Source organism: Nicotiana tabacum, chromosome 14, assembly GCF_000715075.1.
Source record: "Nicotiana tabacum cultivar K326 chromosome 14, ASM71507v2, whole genome shotgun sequence".
NCBI lineage: Eukaryota > Viridiplantae > Streptophyta > Magnoliopsida > Solanales > Solanaceae > Nicotiana > Nicotiana tabacum.
Window position 1 is genome coordinate 72,288,380 of NC_134093.1, and position 18,180 is coordinate 72,306,559.

At 42.9% G+C, this 18,180-nt stretch overlaps 1 non-coding gene across 1 annotated transcript; it reads right to left on the reverse strand.

Annotated features, from left to right (window-relative positions):
• Nucleotides 1-15,369: 15,369 nt before the first annotated feature.
• Nucleotides 15,370-15,476, reverse strand: LOC142169321 (small nucleolar RNA R71). Its single transcript, XR_012699029.1, has one exon. It is a non-coding gene; the product is annotated as a small nucleolar RNA R71 (small nucleolar RNA).
• Between the last annotated feature and the right edge of the window lie 2,704 nt (nucleotides 15,477-18,180).

Below are 18,180 nucleotides of genomic sequence, written 5' to 3' on the forward strand. Positions count from 1 at the left end.
AACTCCGCGAGCGGCAGAAACTGATCCCATGAACCCCCGAAATCAATGACACAAGCGCATAACATGTCCTCCAATATCTGAATAGTGCGCTCGGACTGTCCGTCCATCTGGGGGTGAAATGCTGTACTCAACTCAACCTAGGTGACCAACCCTCGCTATACTGCTCTCCAAAATTGTGATGTAAAATGCGTGCCCCAATCTAAAATGATGGACATTGGCACACCGTGAAGGCAAACAATCTCGCAGATGTAAATCCTAGCCAACCGCTCTAAAGAATAAGTAGTCCCAACTAGAATGAAGTTCCCGGACTTGGTCAGCCGATCCAAAATCAACCAAATGGCATACTTTCCCATTTCCATTTCCGTGGGAGCCCAACTACAAAATCTATGGTGATCCGCTCCCATTTCCACTCTGGAATCTCTAGCCTCTGAAGCAATCCATCCGGTCTCTGATGCTCATACTTTACCTGTGTCATGCCCCGAACCTGGGGAGCGAGACCGGCACCCGGTGCCTCACCTATCCTTGCATACCAACTTGCGACTAAGGGAATCTGAACATATAATGTCATACTTTGACCATGGGCCACATTGCAAGACAATTTGTAAACCAAAATATAAAACTGAATGGATACCAAAGCTGACTAAACATCAATATAAAGCTGGGCCGGCAAATCCCTCATGACTACTGCAGCTGACAAACCAACAAAATATACATACAAGGCCTACAAGCCCAACATACTACACTAACTGACATGTTATGTCTACAAGCCTCTATTACTGGATGTACTGTAATCGGAACAGGGCCCCGACCTACCAATAACATATATACACATACACATGATGTATACAAAACTCTAGACCCGGCAACTCCGAAGGACGTGGAGATTACCAATAAAGCTGAACTCGGGCAACACCTACTGACGAGATCTACCAGTCTGTCTGTCTGAACCTGCACGCATGAAATGCAGCATCCCCAGAAAAAGGGACGTCAGTATAAAATAATGTACTGAGTATGCAAGGCAATAAAATAACTGAAAGCTGAAACTGAACTGGTAATATAATAACTGGGGGTTAAAGATAATCTGAAGATATACTTACCTGCTGATACTGACTCAACTCTCTCAATCTAGTAAGTAAAATAGCTGTCCGGCCCTATAAGGCTCGATATATATATATAACTGCTCTGCCATAGTAGGCTCGCTCATAGGTGCTCGGCCATACTAGGCTCTGTCTCTTGACCAACTGGGCTCGCTCATAGGCGCTCGGCCACAGCAGGCTCGGTATATAACTTACCATCTGATTAGAGGTTGCCCAATAGGGGCCTGCCCATCGATTATAGCTCGATGGTAATGAAAATACTGTAATACTGTATATATAGGCTCTCTGCTCTCTTGACTGGAAGAAGATAATACTCAATTAAATATGAAGTCCAGATAAGGAGAATACTTAATTTATGAGACTAGGATAATGTATATAAATTCGGGAGAATGAACTTCTCTTTATACCTCGTTATCAAACACATGTAATTACGATATCATGCCAAAATGAAGGAAGGGCTTAGCCTTAACATACCTGGAGTAGGGAAAAATCCGTATGATATTCTTGAGAAAGATTGCACCGTACTCCCTTAGAATTGCAAAAATCCCATTGTTATTACGCAGTGCAATTTCGTATGAATTTCCTTAACTAATCCAAGAACTGCCGTAGCTATTGTAATATGAAGTCTCATATGAACTTCCAAATCTCCTCCAAAATAAATTTTTATATGCATTGAAGACAAAGTGTAGGGATGAATAGGATGACTAATACAAACCCCCTTTCTACGTGTTGGCAAGGATGGCTAAGAGTGGTATCTATGTGTCCACTTAATTTGATTACCTAATTTCAAGAGTCACTTATTAAATATTCCTCCACTTACTGCCACGTGGGGGAGGGGAGGGGGGGCGCTTTGTCCCCACCTATCATTATCCACAAATCCTTAATTAATTTGTTAATCCCCCATTAACCAATAATTACCCAATTATCCACATAATTAGGAATTATCTCAAATTACTTAAAATACTACTCACTTTTAACACACTTTGCACACATTTCTATTATGGTCATGTAGTACCTTGTATGACACTAGTCCATAAATACGGGGTATTGTTGCTTGGACCGTATTTTATCTCAAAATGTCAAACTTCGACGAAAATTCATTTTCTTCGATTTGCTTACCCTCTCACCTTCACGAATTTACTCATCACTTGTTTGAAGTAGCATACTGCTTATAATCTCCAAATAATCTCATCCCCGAACTTACATCGATTAACTTACGACGAAACTTTGACGTACGAAAATGCGAGATGTAACATCCTTCCCCCCTAGAAACATTCATCCTCGAATGTTTACTCTTAGAGACTTTAGGAAAATTTTGCCAGAGTCTTCTCCGTGTGCTAGATTAAAACTAACCTATACGCAACCAGAAAACATACTATACATTCCACACATGGCCAATGTCTATAATTAGCAACACTTGGCTTCACACAGCTGTCCATTATAAATTCTGAAAGTCAAAAATAAGAGCTTACCTGATGACCTACTGGCCTGAATAGAGCTGTGCCGAAGTATCCCACCTCGAGCCATATCTTCAGTTTGAAATAGGTGGGGGTATTTATACTTCATTTCTTCCTCCGCTTCCCACGTCATCTCTTCCACATTCTTGCTTTTCCATAAAACCTTCACGGAGGCTACCTCCTTATTCCGTAGCTTGCGGATTTGTCAATCTAGGATGGCAACCGGAATTTCCTCGTATGACAAGTCCTCCGTAATCTATACATCATCTGTGGGCACCACCCGGGTAGGATCGCCAATGCACTTCCGTATCATAGATACATGAAACACCGGATGGACAGACTCTAATTCCGATGGCAATTCTAACTCATAAGCTACTTGGCCCACTCTCTGAATGATCCTATAAGGCCCAATATACCGTGGGATAAGCTTTCCTTTCTTGCCAAACCTCATCACACCCTTCATAGGCGACACCTTTAAGAATATCCAGTCATTAATCCCGAACTCTAAGTCTTGTCGCCGCACATCAGAATATGACTTCTGAGAACTCTGGGCTGTCGACTGTCGCTCCTGGATAAGCTTTACTTTTTCTATGGCCTGCTGAACCAGTTCTGGCCCATGTAACCCAGATTCTCCAACATCAAACCACCCTATAGGAGATCTGCACTTACGCCTATACAAAACCTCGTACGAAGCCATCTGGATACTGGAGTGGTAACTGTTATTATATGCAAACTCAATAAGAGGTAGATGTTCATCCCAACTTCTTTTAAAATCCAACACATATGCTCTTAACATATCCTCGAGTGTCTGAATTGTGCGCTCTGCTTGTCCATCAGTCTGTGGATGAAAAGTTGTGTTGAGATTCACCTGAGTCCCTAGACCTCTCTGAAATGACCTCCAAAAATGTGCTATAAACTGGGCCTCACGGTCAGATATAATAGATATTGTACTCTGTATAGCCGCACTATCTCCTTAATATATAACTTTGCATAGTCTTCTACTGTATATGTAGATCTGACCGGTAGAAAATGAGCTGACTTCGTGAGCCTATCGACTATCACCCATATGGAATCGAACTTATGATGAGAACAAGGTAAACCCGTGATAAAGTCCATGTTTATCGCCTCCCATTTCCACATCGGGATCTCTATAGTCTGCATTAGCCCTCCGAGCTTCTGGTGCTCTATCTTCAACTGTTGGCAACTAGGACACTGAGCGACAAACTCAACAATGTTCTTCTTCATATTGTTCCACCAGTACACATCCCTAATGTCATGATACATCTTCATGGACCCAGGATGAATGAAGTACCACGAATAATGTGCCTCTGACATAATCCTGTCTCGTAGCCCTGCTACATCCAGAACACACAAACGACCCCTGTATCTGAGAACCCCATCTCCCTTGAGCTCTAACAACGGCTTTTTCTGCTGCGGAACTCACTCTCTCAACTCGACCAACTCTGGGTCCTCGTACTGCCTCTCCTTTACTTCAGCTATGAGAGATGATTTTGTAGTATTTTGGAGTACAACTCTACCACCGCCAGAGTCTACTAACCGAACCCCCAAACAAGCCAATTGACAAATCTCTCTAGTTAATTGTCTTTTCTCGGCCTCTACATGTGCTAAACTACCCATAGATCGGCGACTTAAGGCATCTGCTATAACATTAGCTTTCCATGGATGGTAGAGAATGTTAACATCGTAATCTTTCAATAACTCAAGCCATCGCCTCTGTCGCAAATTCAACTCTTTCTGCTTGAAGATATATTGCAGGCTTTTATGATCTGTGAAAACATCAACATGAACACCAAATAAATAATGCCGCCATATCTTAAGTGCATGGATAACCGCAGCTAACTCGAGGTCGTGGGTAAGATAATTATGATCCTGCTTCCTTAACTGCCTTTAATCATACGCAATTACTTTCCCATGTTGCATCAGGACACATCCTAACCCGACACCTGAGGCATCACAATACATGGCATAACCATCTGGACCCTCTGGAAGTGCTAGAACTGGCACTGAGGTCAACCTGTTCTTAAGCTCCTGGAAACTATGCTCGCAAGCCTCTGTCCACTAAAACTTAATTGCTCTCTGCGTCAACTTTGTTAATGGTGCCGCCGAAAGGGAAGAAAATCCCTCTACGAACCTCCGGTAGTATCCTGCTAAGCCTAGAAAGCTACGAACCTCTGTCGGAGTGGTAGGTCTAGGCCAGGAATTCATAGCCTCAATCTTTTGAGTGTCTACCTTTATACCTCCATCGGATACAATGTGCCCCAAGAATGATACAGACTTCAACCAAAAATCACATTTAGAAAACTTAGCATACAATTTACTATCAAGGAGGGTTTGGAATACCGCTCACAGGTGGTCTGCATGCTCATCCTCTGAACGTGAATAAACCAGAATATCATCAATAAATACTATCATGAACAGATCTAAAAATGCCGGAATAGGCTATTCATCAAGTCCATAAATACGACAGGTGCATTCGTCAACCCGAAGGACATGACAAGGAACTCGAAGTGGCCATATCAAGTCTTGAAGGCTGTCTTGGGAATATCTTTCTCCCGAACTCTGACCTGGTGGTACCCCGACCTCAAATCTATCTTTGAAAAACATCTAGCTCCATGCAATTGATCAAACAAGTCATCTATCCTTGGAAGTGGATACTTATTCTTAATAGTTACCTTGTTCAGTTGCCTATAATCGATACACATCCTCAGCGAGCCGTCTTTCTTCCGTACAAACAGTACCGGTGCACCCCAAGGTGAGGTACTGGGATGGATAAAACCTTTCTCCAGCAAATCTTTTAAATGCTCCTTCAACTCCTTCAATTCGGCAGGTGCCATTCTATACAGAGGGATGGATATTGGTTGAGTTTCCGGAAGCAAATCGAAGCCAAAATCAATCTATCACTCTGGAGGAATACCTGGAAGTTCATCTGGAAATACATCTGCGTACTCTTTGACTATTGGAATAGACTGAAGTGTAGGTATGTCAGCATCTGCATCTCTAACTCGCACAATATGATAAATGCACCTTTTTGTGATCATTTTCCTCGCCTTCAGATAGGAAATAAACCTACCTCTGGGAGTCAATGTATTACCTACCCATTCAAGGACTGGCTCACCCGAAAAATGAAATCTGACTATCTTTGCTCGATAATCAACTATGGCATAACAAGCTGCCAACCAGTCCATGCCCATGATAGCATCAAAATCCAACATCTCTAGGTCGGCTGAGGTCTAACGACTATAAACTGTCACCGTACAACCTCGGTAAACCCGTCTAGCAATAATCAATTCTCCGACCGGTGTAGATACCGCAAAAGGATCACTTAGTATTTCAGTCACTATACCAAACTTCCCCGCTACAAAGGGGGTAATACACAATAAAGTAGATCCTGGGCCTATCAAGGCATAAGCATCATGAGAGCAAATGGTCAACATACCTGTCACAACGTCTGGTGAAGACTCCTGGTCCTGTCGACCTGCTAAAGCATAGCTACGATTCTGGTTACCACTTGAACTGGAACCTCTAACTCTTCCTCGACCTCTACCGCCCGAAGACTGAGACTCGCACCCCGAAGGATGCACAGACATAGATGATGCTATTGCTGAACTCGCTGGTTGTGCCATACCCCCAAAATCTCTATTTGGGCAATCGCGCATCATATGCCCCGGATATCCACATGTATAAAAAGCATCAGAACTGGCTCGGCATTGGCCCAAGTGTCCTCTACCACAGATGTCACAACGCGATGGAAATGGCCATGTCTGCCCTGAACCTCACTGTCGCTGCAAACCCGACACCTGTGAGCTCTCACTTGGTCCTGACTGAGTATATCGGTCATACCTGTAACACTATAACTGAGGTGGCGGAGGCCTAAGTGGCCGTTCGAAGTACTGGGGCCTATAACTACCCTGAGACTGCTCCTGAGACCTGGCTAATCTCATCCTCTTACGCTATCCTGACTCAGTCCTCTCTGTACCCTGCTGTCGATTCCTACCCCTTTCTATATTCTGGGCGAATGGCTGAATTCGGGAGATATCTATACTATCCTGCAATGCAGCAGTGGCACATGCCTCAGTCCACTCTGGGCCAACCCTGCTATAAACCTGTGAATCCTATCCCATATAGTAGCAACTATGGATGGTGCATATCTTGCCAATGAGTCAAAATGAAGACTATACTCTCGAACACTCATATTGCCCTGCTTGAAGGCTAGAAACTGATCGACTCGAGATTGTCAGATCTCCTGTGGTAAGTACTGGTCAAGGAAGGCATCCAAAAAATTCTCCCAAGTAGCTGGAGGTGCATCACGTCCCTTGGACCTCTCCCATCCCTCGTAACAAGGGATGGCTATATCTCGGAGTCAAAAAGCTTCTAGCTCAATTGCCTCTTTCTCCGTGGCATGCATAACCCGAAAGATCCTGTGGAGCTGGTCTATGAAATCCTACGGGTCCTCACTCTGATCTATCCCTGTGAACTCTGGGGGACTCAAAGCAATAAACTCTTGGACCCTTGAACTTCCAGACCCCTCAGAAGATCCTGCACTAGCGGATGCCCTAGCATGTTGTTGGGTAGCTACCAACTGTGTCAACAAATGCACCGCACTCCTCATGTCCTTATCAGATGGAAGCAGACGGAGAACTGGATGTGCAGTCTCCCTAGGAATCTCCTCAGGTGGTGGAGGAGCCGGTAATGGCTGGGTAGGGTTCTCTCCCTGGGCATTCGATTGGGCCCCATCTATTGGGGGTACCCTACTGGTCCCCTCACCTACTGCTGTATCTCTCCTATGACTAGCCGTAGTCTTCCTAGTCACCGTCATATGTGCATGCAAATGCAAACACGTAAGTTTAACTCAAATTTCCTATAACTCAGTTCTATAGCACGATTTAGATTTGAAAGAAGTGTAACCAACTCCTAAATGCCCTGTAGTCCCTTGCTTATATAATGTGGTGCACAACACATCTATAAACAAGACCCTACTAGACACGACTGGTAGACTCCCTAGGACAGAACTGCTCTGATACTACTTTTGTCACGTTCCGAACTTGGGGAGCGAGACCGACACCCGGTGCCTCACCTATCCTTGCGTACCAACTTGCGACTAAGGCAATCAGAACATATAATGTCATACTTTGGCCATGGGCCACATTGCAAGACAATTTGCGAACCAAAATATAAAGCTGAAGGGATACCAAAGCTGACTAAACATCAATATAAAGCTGGGCCGGCAAAGCCGTCATGACTACTGCAGCTGACAAACCAACAAAATATACATACAAGGCCTACAAGCCCAACATACTGCACTAACTTACAGGTTATGTCTACGAGCCTCTACTACTGGATGTACTGTGATCGGAACAGGGCCCCGACCTACCTATCACCTATATACACATACACAAGATGTATACAAAACTCTAGACCCGGCAACCCCGAAGGACGTGGAGCTTACCGATAAAGCTGAACTCGAGCAACACCTAGTGAGGAGGTCTACCCATCTATCTGTCTGAACCTGCACGCATGAAATGCAGCATCCCCAGAAAAAGGGACGTCAATACAAAATAATGTACCGAGTATGCAAGGCAATAAAATAACTGAAAGCTGAAACTGAACTGGTAATATAATAACTGGGGGTCAAAGATAATCTGAAGATATACTTACCTGCTAATACTGACTCAACTCTCTCAATCTAGTAAGTAAAATAGCTGTCCGGACCTATAAGGCTCGGTATATATATATAACTGCTCTGCCGTAGTAGGCTCGCTCATAGGCGCTCAGCCATACTAGGCTCTGTCTCTCGGCCAACTGAGCTCGCTCATAGGCGTTCGGTCGCATCAGGCTCGGTATATAACTTACCATCTGATCAGAGGTTGCCCAATAGGGGCCTGCCCATCGATTATAGCTCGATGGTAATGAAAATACTGTAATACTATATATATAGGCTCTCTGCACTCTTGACTGGAAAAAGATAATACTCAATTAAATATGAAGTCCAGATAAGGAGAATACTGTATTTTATGAGACTAGGATAATGTATATAAATTCGGGAGTATGAACTTCTCTTTATACCTCGTTATCAAACACAAGTAATTACGATATCATGCCAAAATGAAGGAAGGGCTTAGCCTTAACATACCTGGAGTAGGAAAAAATCCGTATGATATTCTTGAGAAAGATTGCACCGTACTCCCTTAGAATTTCAAAAATCTCGTTGTTATTACGCAGTGCAATTTCGTATGAATTACTTAACTAATCCAAGAACTGCCGTAGCTATTGTAATATGAAGTCTCATATGAACTTCCAAATCTCCTCCAAAATAAATTTTGATATGCATTGAAGACAAAGTGTAGGGATGAATAGGATGACTAATACAAACCCCCTTTCTACGTGTTGGCAAGGATGGCTAAGAGTGGTATCTATGTGTCCACTTAATTTGATTACCTAATGTCAAGAGTCACTTATTTAATATTCCTCCACTTGCTTCCACGTGGGGGGAGGGCGGGGGTGGGGGGGGGGGGGGGGCTTTGTCCCCACCTATCATTATCCACAAATCCTTAATTAATTTGTTAATCCCCCATTAACCAATAATTACCCAATTATCCACATAATTAGAAATTATCTCAAATTACTTAAAATACTACTCACTTTTAACACACTTTGCACACCTTTCTATTATGGTCATGTGGTACCTTGTATGACACTAGTCCATAAATATGGGGTATTGTAGCTTGGACCGTATTATATCTCAAAATGTCAAACTTCGACGAAAATTCATTTTCTTTGATTTGCTTACCCTCTCACATTCACGAATTTACTTATCACTTGTTTGAAGTAGCATAATGCTTATAATCTCCAAATAATCTCATTCCCGAACTTACGCCGATTAACTTACGACGAAACTTTGACATACAAAAATGCGGGATGTAACAACCTGCTGACAATTAAGACACCGAGCTACAAAGCCCACTATGTCCTTCTTCATTCTTCTCCACCAATAGTGCTGCCTCAAGTCCTGGTACATTTTCGCGGCACCCGGATGAATGGAATACCATGAACTGTGGGCCACCTCAAGAATCAACTCACATAGCCCATCTACATCAGGCACACAAATCCGACCCTGCATCCTTAACACCCCATCATCCCCAATAGTAATGTCTATGGCATCACCGTGTTGAACCATGTCCTTAAGGACAATCAAATGAGGATCATCATTCTGACGCTCTCTAATGCGATCAAATTAGGAAGACCGAGAAACCACACAAGCCAGAACCCGACTGGGCTCCGAAATATCTAATCTTACGAACTGGTTGGCCAAGGCCTGAACATCAATTGCAAGAGGTCTCTCACCAACGAGAATGAGTGCAAGGCTACCCATACTCACCGCCTTTCTACTCAAGGCATCTGCCACCATATTGGCCTTCCCGGGATGATACAGAATAGTAATATCATAGTCCTTTAGCAGCTCCAACCATCTTCGCTGCCTAAAATTTAGATCCTTTTATTTGAACAAGTGCTGGAAAACTCTGGTGATCCGTAAATACCTCACAAGACACACCGTAGAGATAATGCCTCCAAATCATCAATGCATGAACGATGGCAGCCAACTCCAAACCATGAACATGGTAGTTCTTCTCATGGGGCTTCAACTGGAGCGAAGCATAAGCAATTAATCTACCCTCATGCATCAAGACACACCCAATACCAATCCGAGAAGCATCACAATACACTGTATAAGAGCCCGAAGTTGAAGGCAAAACTAGAACTGGAGTTGTGGTCAAGGCAGTCTTGAGCATCTGAAAGCCCTCCTCACACTCATCCGACCACCTAAAAGTAGCACCCTTTTGGGTCAATTTGGTCAAAGCCGATGCAATAGACAAGAAACCCTCCACGAAGCGACGATAATAACCGGCCAAGCCGAGAAAGCTCTAAATTTCTATAGCTGAGGACGGTCTGGGCCAACTCTGAACCGCCTCTATCTTCTTTGGATCCACCTGAATCCCCTCACTAGACACCCCGTGCCCCAAGAACGCCACTGAACTAAGCCAAAACTTACATTTGGAGAACTTGGCATAAAGCTTCTCTTCCCTTAACCGCTGCAACACAATCCTCAAATGCTGGGCATGCTCCTCCTGGCTACGATAGTACACCAGGATATCATCAATGAACACTATGACAAACGAGTCGAGATAAGGCTAAAATACACTGTTCATCAAATACATGAATGCTGCTGGGAGTTGGTCAGCCCAAAAGACATCACAAGGAACTCATAATGAACATAACGGGTCCTGAATATTGTCTTTAGAATATCCAAGTCCCGAATATTGAATTGGTGATACCCAAACCTCAAGTCAATCTTATAGAACACCCTCGATCCCTGAAGCTGGTCAAATAGATCATCAATGCGTGGCAAAGGATACTTGTTCTAGGTCATAACTTTGTTCAACTGCCTATAATCGATGCACATGCGCATAGTACCATCCTTCTTCTTCACAAACAAGACATGTGCACCCCAAGGCGACACACTTGGTCTAATAAACCCCTTATCAAGAAGTTCCTAAAGCTGCTCCTTTTATTCCTTCAACTCAGCTGGTGCCATACGATACGGTGGAATGGAAATGGGCTGAGTGCCCGATACCAAGTCAATACCAAAGTCAATATCCCTGTCGGGCGGCATAAGCAATAGGTCTGCAGGAAACACATCCGAAAAATCTCGCACCACCGAAATAAAATCAATAGTAGGAGTATCAACACCAACATCCCTCACAAAGGCCAAATAAGATAAACAACCCTTCCCAACCATCCGTTGGGCCTTCAAATATGAACTCACTCTGCTGGGAACATAGTCTAGAGATCCTCTCCACTCGATCCTTGGAAACCACGGCATTGCCAACATCACGATCTTAGCGTGACAATCTAGAACAACATGTCATGGAGACAACCGATCCATACCCAAGATCACGTCGAAATCAACCACACAAAGCAATAAGATATCAACTTTAGTACTCAATCCCCAATAATCATTACACATGACTTATATACATGGTCCACAACAATAGTATCTCCCACTGGCGTAGATACATGAACAGATGAAACTAAGGACTCACGGGGCATATCCAGATAATGAGCAAAATACAATGATACATGAGAATAAGTGGAACCAAGGTCAAACAATACAGAAGCATCCCTATGGCATACTAAGACGATACCTGTGATCACTGCATCTGAAGCAACAACATCTGGCTTGGCAAAAATAGCATAGAATCGAGCCTGACCACCACCTGATCGGCCTCCCCTCTAGGGCGACCTCTAGCTGCTTGGGCCCCACCCCGAGCTGGCTGGACGGGTGGTGAAGTAGCTTTTGCGAAATTTGCAGCCTGACTCCTCTGCTGCACTAAACCTCCCGAGTGATGAGGACTCTGCCTCTACATATGCCCAAACTCCCTGCACTCAAAGCAACTCCCCGGTGCTGGTCGTGGGGACTGAAGGGGGACCCGAGTATCGGGATAACTATTAGAAGGACCTGTCATAGATAAACCCTGAATTGATGGAGCACGGGACGAACTATGAGCTGGGAACTCTGAGTTGGAAGGGCACTAAGATATGACTGACCCTGACGAGCACTGTATGAACCATGACTGGATGATGCACCACAGTGAACTGGGCGAGCCATCTGAGAGGGCCTATAAGGACGACCCCGACTGTGGTAGGACTGCCCTCCAGAAGGAACACCACCAAAACCACCCAAACATTGAGGCCTCTTGGCCTCCCTCTCCTCACGCTCATGACTACAGACCATCTCTATCTGCCGAGCAATATCAACCACCTCATCGAACGTAGCACCAGATACCCTCTCCCGAGTCATAAGCAACTGCAGCTGATATGTGAGGCCATCAATGAACCTCCTAATCCTTTCCCTATCAGTGTGAACCAACCAAACTGCATGATGAGCCAACTCTGAAAACCTCATCTCGTACTAGGTCACAGACATGTCCTCCTGACGTAGCTGCTCAAACTGTCTACGCAGCTCCTCCTTATAAGACTACGGCACGAACTTCTCCAAGAAGAGAACAGAGAACTCCTGTCATGAAAGTGGTGCTGCACCGACCAGCCTATGCCTCTCATAAGCCTCCCACCATCTGAAGGCAGCCCCAGTAAATAGAAAAGTAGTGAACGAGACCTTACTGGTTTCTAGAATACCCGTCGTGCGAAGAATCCGCTGGCACTTATCCAAGAAGTCCTGGGCATCCTCTGACTTAGCCCCACTGAATGATCGAAGCTGAAGCCTCCCAAATATCTCTAGCCTTCTCTGCTCATCATCAGTCATAACGGGACCCACCTGGGCCTAAGCAGCTGCAACTGGCTGGGCTGGTAGTATCCCCGGTGTCTGGAGTCTCTGCATCACCTACTTTGGAGTACGGGTGGCGGGAGTCTAAGTACCTCCCCCGACCTGAGAAGTGGCTACTGCGGCCGGAACAAAGACCGTCTGAGCAAGGCTGGTGCACACTGTCAAAATCTGATCTAAGGCCTCCTAAAGGCCTGAAATCACAATGGGCACCGCTAGTGCCTGCGCTGGCCCCACTGGCTCACCCATATCTAGTACCTACTCCTTGATGGTAGGCTATAATCTCATATTTTATTCACTTGTTGCACTCTAATTTACTGCACTTTAATTGTGTTTGAGCTTTAATCGCTAGTGTTTTTGTGTGTTTTTTGCCTTGTAGGAGTAATTCCAAGTGATATAGATGTTATGAAGCTAATTTGAGTGATTTGGAGCTTTGAAGTCTAAGTAAAAGCCCAAGGGATTTAGCCGCGATCGTGTTTGGGGATCGAGGACCAAGTCTGGATGTCAAAATTGAAGTAAAAAACCGGACTCCGTGAAAACTACACTAGCATGGCGCGTGGCGCCTGTGCAAATTCCTACTGCTGTCAAAGTGCAAGCTCTCTGAAGTTTCCCATTGCTGCCCTGCCAGGTGCGTCGCCCCATGCGGCGTGGCTGTATAAATTTTATAGAGTAATTGTCTTAATTCGCGCAGGGGAAGGTATTTTCGTCTGGGCCCGACCCTACATGGTATAAATACATGGAAAAACAGTATTTTTGGGACTTTTGAAACATCTAAGACCTAAGGAGGCTAAGAAGGAGGTGGGTAAGCGAAAGCACAAAGGATTCATCATTCAATCCTCACTCAAGACAAGATTTTGGATCGTTTTATGTTTTTCTTTATATTTGTGATGAATTACTCCATATCTATGGAGTAGTTCTTTTTAGGGATTGATGGATTTGGTGTATTGATATTTGTTTATGGATATTAACTCTAGTTTTTATGCAATGAATCATTTTGGGTGTTTTAATTATTGCATCTATATTCACATGTTCATGTAATCGAGAGAGGCATAGTTGTGATATCTTTGCATTATCTTGTTGGCTGAATTCATTAATTCTTCTTAGTAATCTAAGTAGGCTAGTTGATTTATTGTTTAGACCTAGTTAGGAGGATAATTGAGAGAGGTTCTCCTAAAGACCAATCCACTACGAACTCTTGCATATCTTCACCGAGCTTAAATTGGTTCATATTATGAGGTTGAGACTTAATCGAGAGAGGAGTTTCTACTAAACGTTTGAACTAATAATTTAGTGAATTCGAGAGACTCAATTGAACATTAGAAGTGAATTAATTAGATTTAAATCCCGTACATTTATCTTGCACCTATCCAATCAATCCCTATTTTCTCCCATTGATATCTTCCTTGCTTACATTTGTTTCGATTGTCATTCGTCAATTAGCTTTAGATTCTTAGTAAATTTTAGTTTTAAATCAAATAACTCTAAACTTTTGATTATCTTGGATAGAAATCTATCTGCAAAATATGATAATACTATTTAACTCCAATCCCCGTGGATACGATATTATAATATACTATATTTGACTAGCGAGTATATTTAAGTGTGTGTTTTGCGCTCATCAAATTTTGGCACCATTGCCGGGGATTGGAAATCAATAGTGTTTGAAATAGTTTATAGTGCTAATTCAGGAAATTTTCTTTTATTTATTTATTTTTTTTTTACATTGGTGCTTTTTATATGTGCGCATGCTACAAGTTAGATTGGTGAAAGACTCGATCTTCTGGGAAAGAATTGCTACTATACGAACCAAAAATTGAGAAACAACTATGATAGTTGAGGAAGGAAAGAAATCTCCCCGAGAATATAGAGAAGGTTGGGCAATCCTCAACCAAAGAAATTATGGCTGGAGATGATGATAATGTTGTTTTGGCTGCAAGAGAGGCAGCCCCACAACGTGAAAAAGCTGCACGAGATGCAGAGGAAGATGCTCTTCGAAATGCACAACTTGTCTATGAAGAGGAGAGGGCTCGGAGAATTGCTCAGAATCGACCTGTGGGTGCAGACCAGTTCGGAAACATAGCTCCTGGAGCTGGGAGACCACTTGGTGATTACGCTAGACCGGTCTATAACCAAGGCTTATCAAGTATTAGACCACCTCCAGTAGCTGTGAACAATTTCAAATTGAAGCAAGGGTTGATCCAAACTCTTCAAATTGTCGTGTCTTTAGAGGGAAGCCAAACGAAGATCCAAATACACATCTAATGGACTTCGAGGAGATTATGAACACCTTCCAATACAATGGTGTGTTACAAGATGCAGTGTATTTAAGGGCATTCCCCTTCACACTCAAAGATGATGCAAAGTAGTGGCTTAGAATCTTGCCCCAAGGATCAATTAGATCATGGGAGGAGATGACCAGAAAATTTCTTAATAAATATTCTCCTCTGCTAAGACGGATAAGTTTAGAAGAAAAATCCATAACTTCTGCCAGAGAGAGAATGAAACTGTATTTGAAGCGTGGGAGAGGTTCAAGGAATTAGTTCGAAAGTGTCAACATAGTGGGATTGAACTCTGGATGCAACTCCAGGATTTTTGGGATGGTTTGACACCAGCCTCAGGTAGAACATTGAGTAATGCAGCTGGAGGCCCTTTGATGAAAAAGTCACCAGAAGAGATAGTCACTATTCTCGATGAATTGTCTGAAGATGTAAATCAGTGGTAATCTAAAAGTGATGAAAGAAGACGGGCGAATGGTGTTCACCAGGTTGATGCTAACACATCTATGCAGGTACAACTTGATGCCATGGCGAAAGAGATAAGGAAGCTGACCTTAGCTTTAATATAAAGTGAGAATAACACAACTTGTGATATATGTGGAAGAGAACACCCTACTCATGAGTGTCAGGCCTCTACTGAGGAAATAAATGTTGTGGGGAATTATAACTTCAATGCAATGGGTTAGAAGCACCCCGGTTTTTCATGGAGTTCACCTAGGGGTACTGCAAATGCATGGTAACAAAACAACTCCAGATTCCAGGGAGAATGAGCTCTAAGCTTCCAAAATCAGCAAAGGCAGCAGTTTCAACCTCAACAAGCTAATCATCCTGTGTTAGAAGATCTGATGAAGTCCTTTATTGTCAATACAGATGAGAGGTTAGATGCTCATGGTGCAGCTATCAAAGAACTTGGCACAAGGCTATGAAACTCAGAGAAACAAGTGGGACAAATTGTCACTATATTGTCTGAAAGGATCCTAGGTACTTTGCTAGCTGATACTGAAAGAAACCCCAAGGAGACGGTAAGTGCTGTAACTTTGAGAAGTGGACAAGTAGTGAAAGAGCCCACCCCTATCCAAAAAGAGGTGGTACCTGAAAAAGAAAGTGGGGAGAAGCTGAAAAATGAAGTTGATAAGAAGAAGAAAGGAAATAAGGGAACTGAGAAAAAGAAGAAGGAAGAGAATTCAAGAAGGGATGAATCTGAAGAGAGCAAGCACATGCTTGCTTTACCTTTTTCCCAAAAGCTTTATAGAGGGAAGTTGGACAAGCAATTTGATAGATTTCTGGATACGGTGAAACAAGTTAATGTAAATTTGCCATTCACAGAGATGCTCTCTCAAATGCCAGCTTATGCTAAGTTCTAGAATGAAATCCTTACAAAGAAGAGAAAGATAGAAGAAACATCAGTAGTCAAGCTCACAGAGCATTGCAACGCAATCTTGCAAAACAAACTCCCACAAAAGTGTGGAGATCCAGGGAGTTTTACTATACCTTGCTCTTTAGGCACTCTTAATTTTGATAAGTCTTTATGTGATTCTGGTGCCTCAATTAATTTGATGCCTTTGTCTATTTACAGGAAGCTGGAGAATGAGATTGGAGAGATAAGGTCTGCACCAATATCTTTGAAGCTGGCAGACCAAACAACTATCATACCCGAGGGGATAGTGGAAGATGTCTTAGTTCGGGTAGATAAGTTTGTATTTCCTATAGATTTCATAGTGGTGAAGATGGAAGAGAACAAAGAGGTCCCCCTTATCTTAGGAAGACCATTCTTAGCAATGGGTAGAGCAATATTGGATATACATAATATAAAACTCATGCTTAGAGTGGGTGAGGAGACGATGACTTTCGAGATGAATGTAGAGACAGGGGTGATAAAGGAGAAGCCAGTTGTAAGTGTTGAGTGGAAGGTGAAGGGTTTAAAAGAGAAGGTTGCATTGAAATAAAAGGGTGGGGTGTACCCCAAGAAGGCTGAGAAGAAGCTATCTGCATGGATGTGTGCATTGGTTCAGGCGCGTGGAATGGAGCCCGACTTTGACTCAGACCCCGACTGAAAATTTAGGGAAGTTTCCTTTACCTTATGCTTTTTAATTGTGTGTCATGGGGACATACCACAACTTAAAGTGTGGGTTGGGGAAAATTGTATGTTGTATGTATCTGTGTTAGTAATTTAGTTTTGTTGTTTTAGTATTTAGAGATAGAAAAATGAGAAAAACCATAAACAATTAAAATTTTTGACTTTTTCCGACAATGGATATCATTCGACGGGTTTCTTGAGGGATTAAAGTCGAAAGAAAAAGACAAAGATTTTATTTTTTTTTGGTAGTGTAATAATTCCCCCTTGGTTTTTCTTTGTGCCGCGGTTCTTTTCCAAGGGTTTTGTTTGAACCGGGTGTAGTTAGTTTTTGTTTTATAGAATAGTAGGAAACCGTGTGTTATGTTTTGAATTGAAGTCAATATCTCTTAACTTTATTACACCTCAAGAATAGTGAGTGCTTTAGTTGTGACGCTTAGGCTCAGTTTTTGACTCTTGCATAAGCACCTTAAATTGCATGAGTTTAACTTTGCTAACTCCTTTGACTAGAGTGTCTTGATAGTCTGATCTTGAGTGAGTTAGGTGCCATGTGTGTGTGAGGTTTTGTGTATTCTGTGCATTGCATTTAATGTCTAGAAATTTCCCCGTGTGTTTGCAAAGCGGAATAGTAGTTTTGTTCAGTCTTGGAAGCGATTTAGGCATTTCTTTGTTGAGCCAGTTATATGCTCTTACCCACCTAATTGTTATGTATCTTAGTTAACCTCTTTGAGCTTGTAATCTTGTTTCTTTGGCAACCACATTACAAGCCTTACCTATTTTTTTTGAATTGACCATCTATTCTAACCTTTAACCTCTCGTGAGCACTTGAATTTGTTATGAACTTCGTAAAAGTTGAAGTGTGGGGTGGTTGGTTTGTCTTTTGAGTGGAACTAATGAAATAAGGAGAAAGGTGCACTAT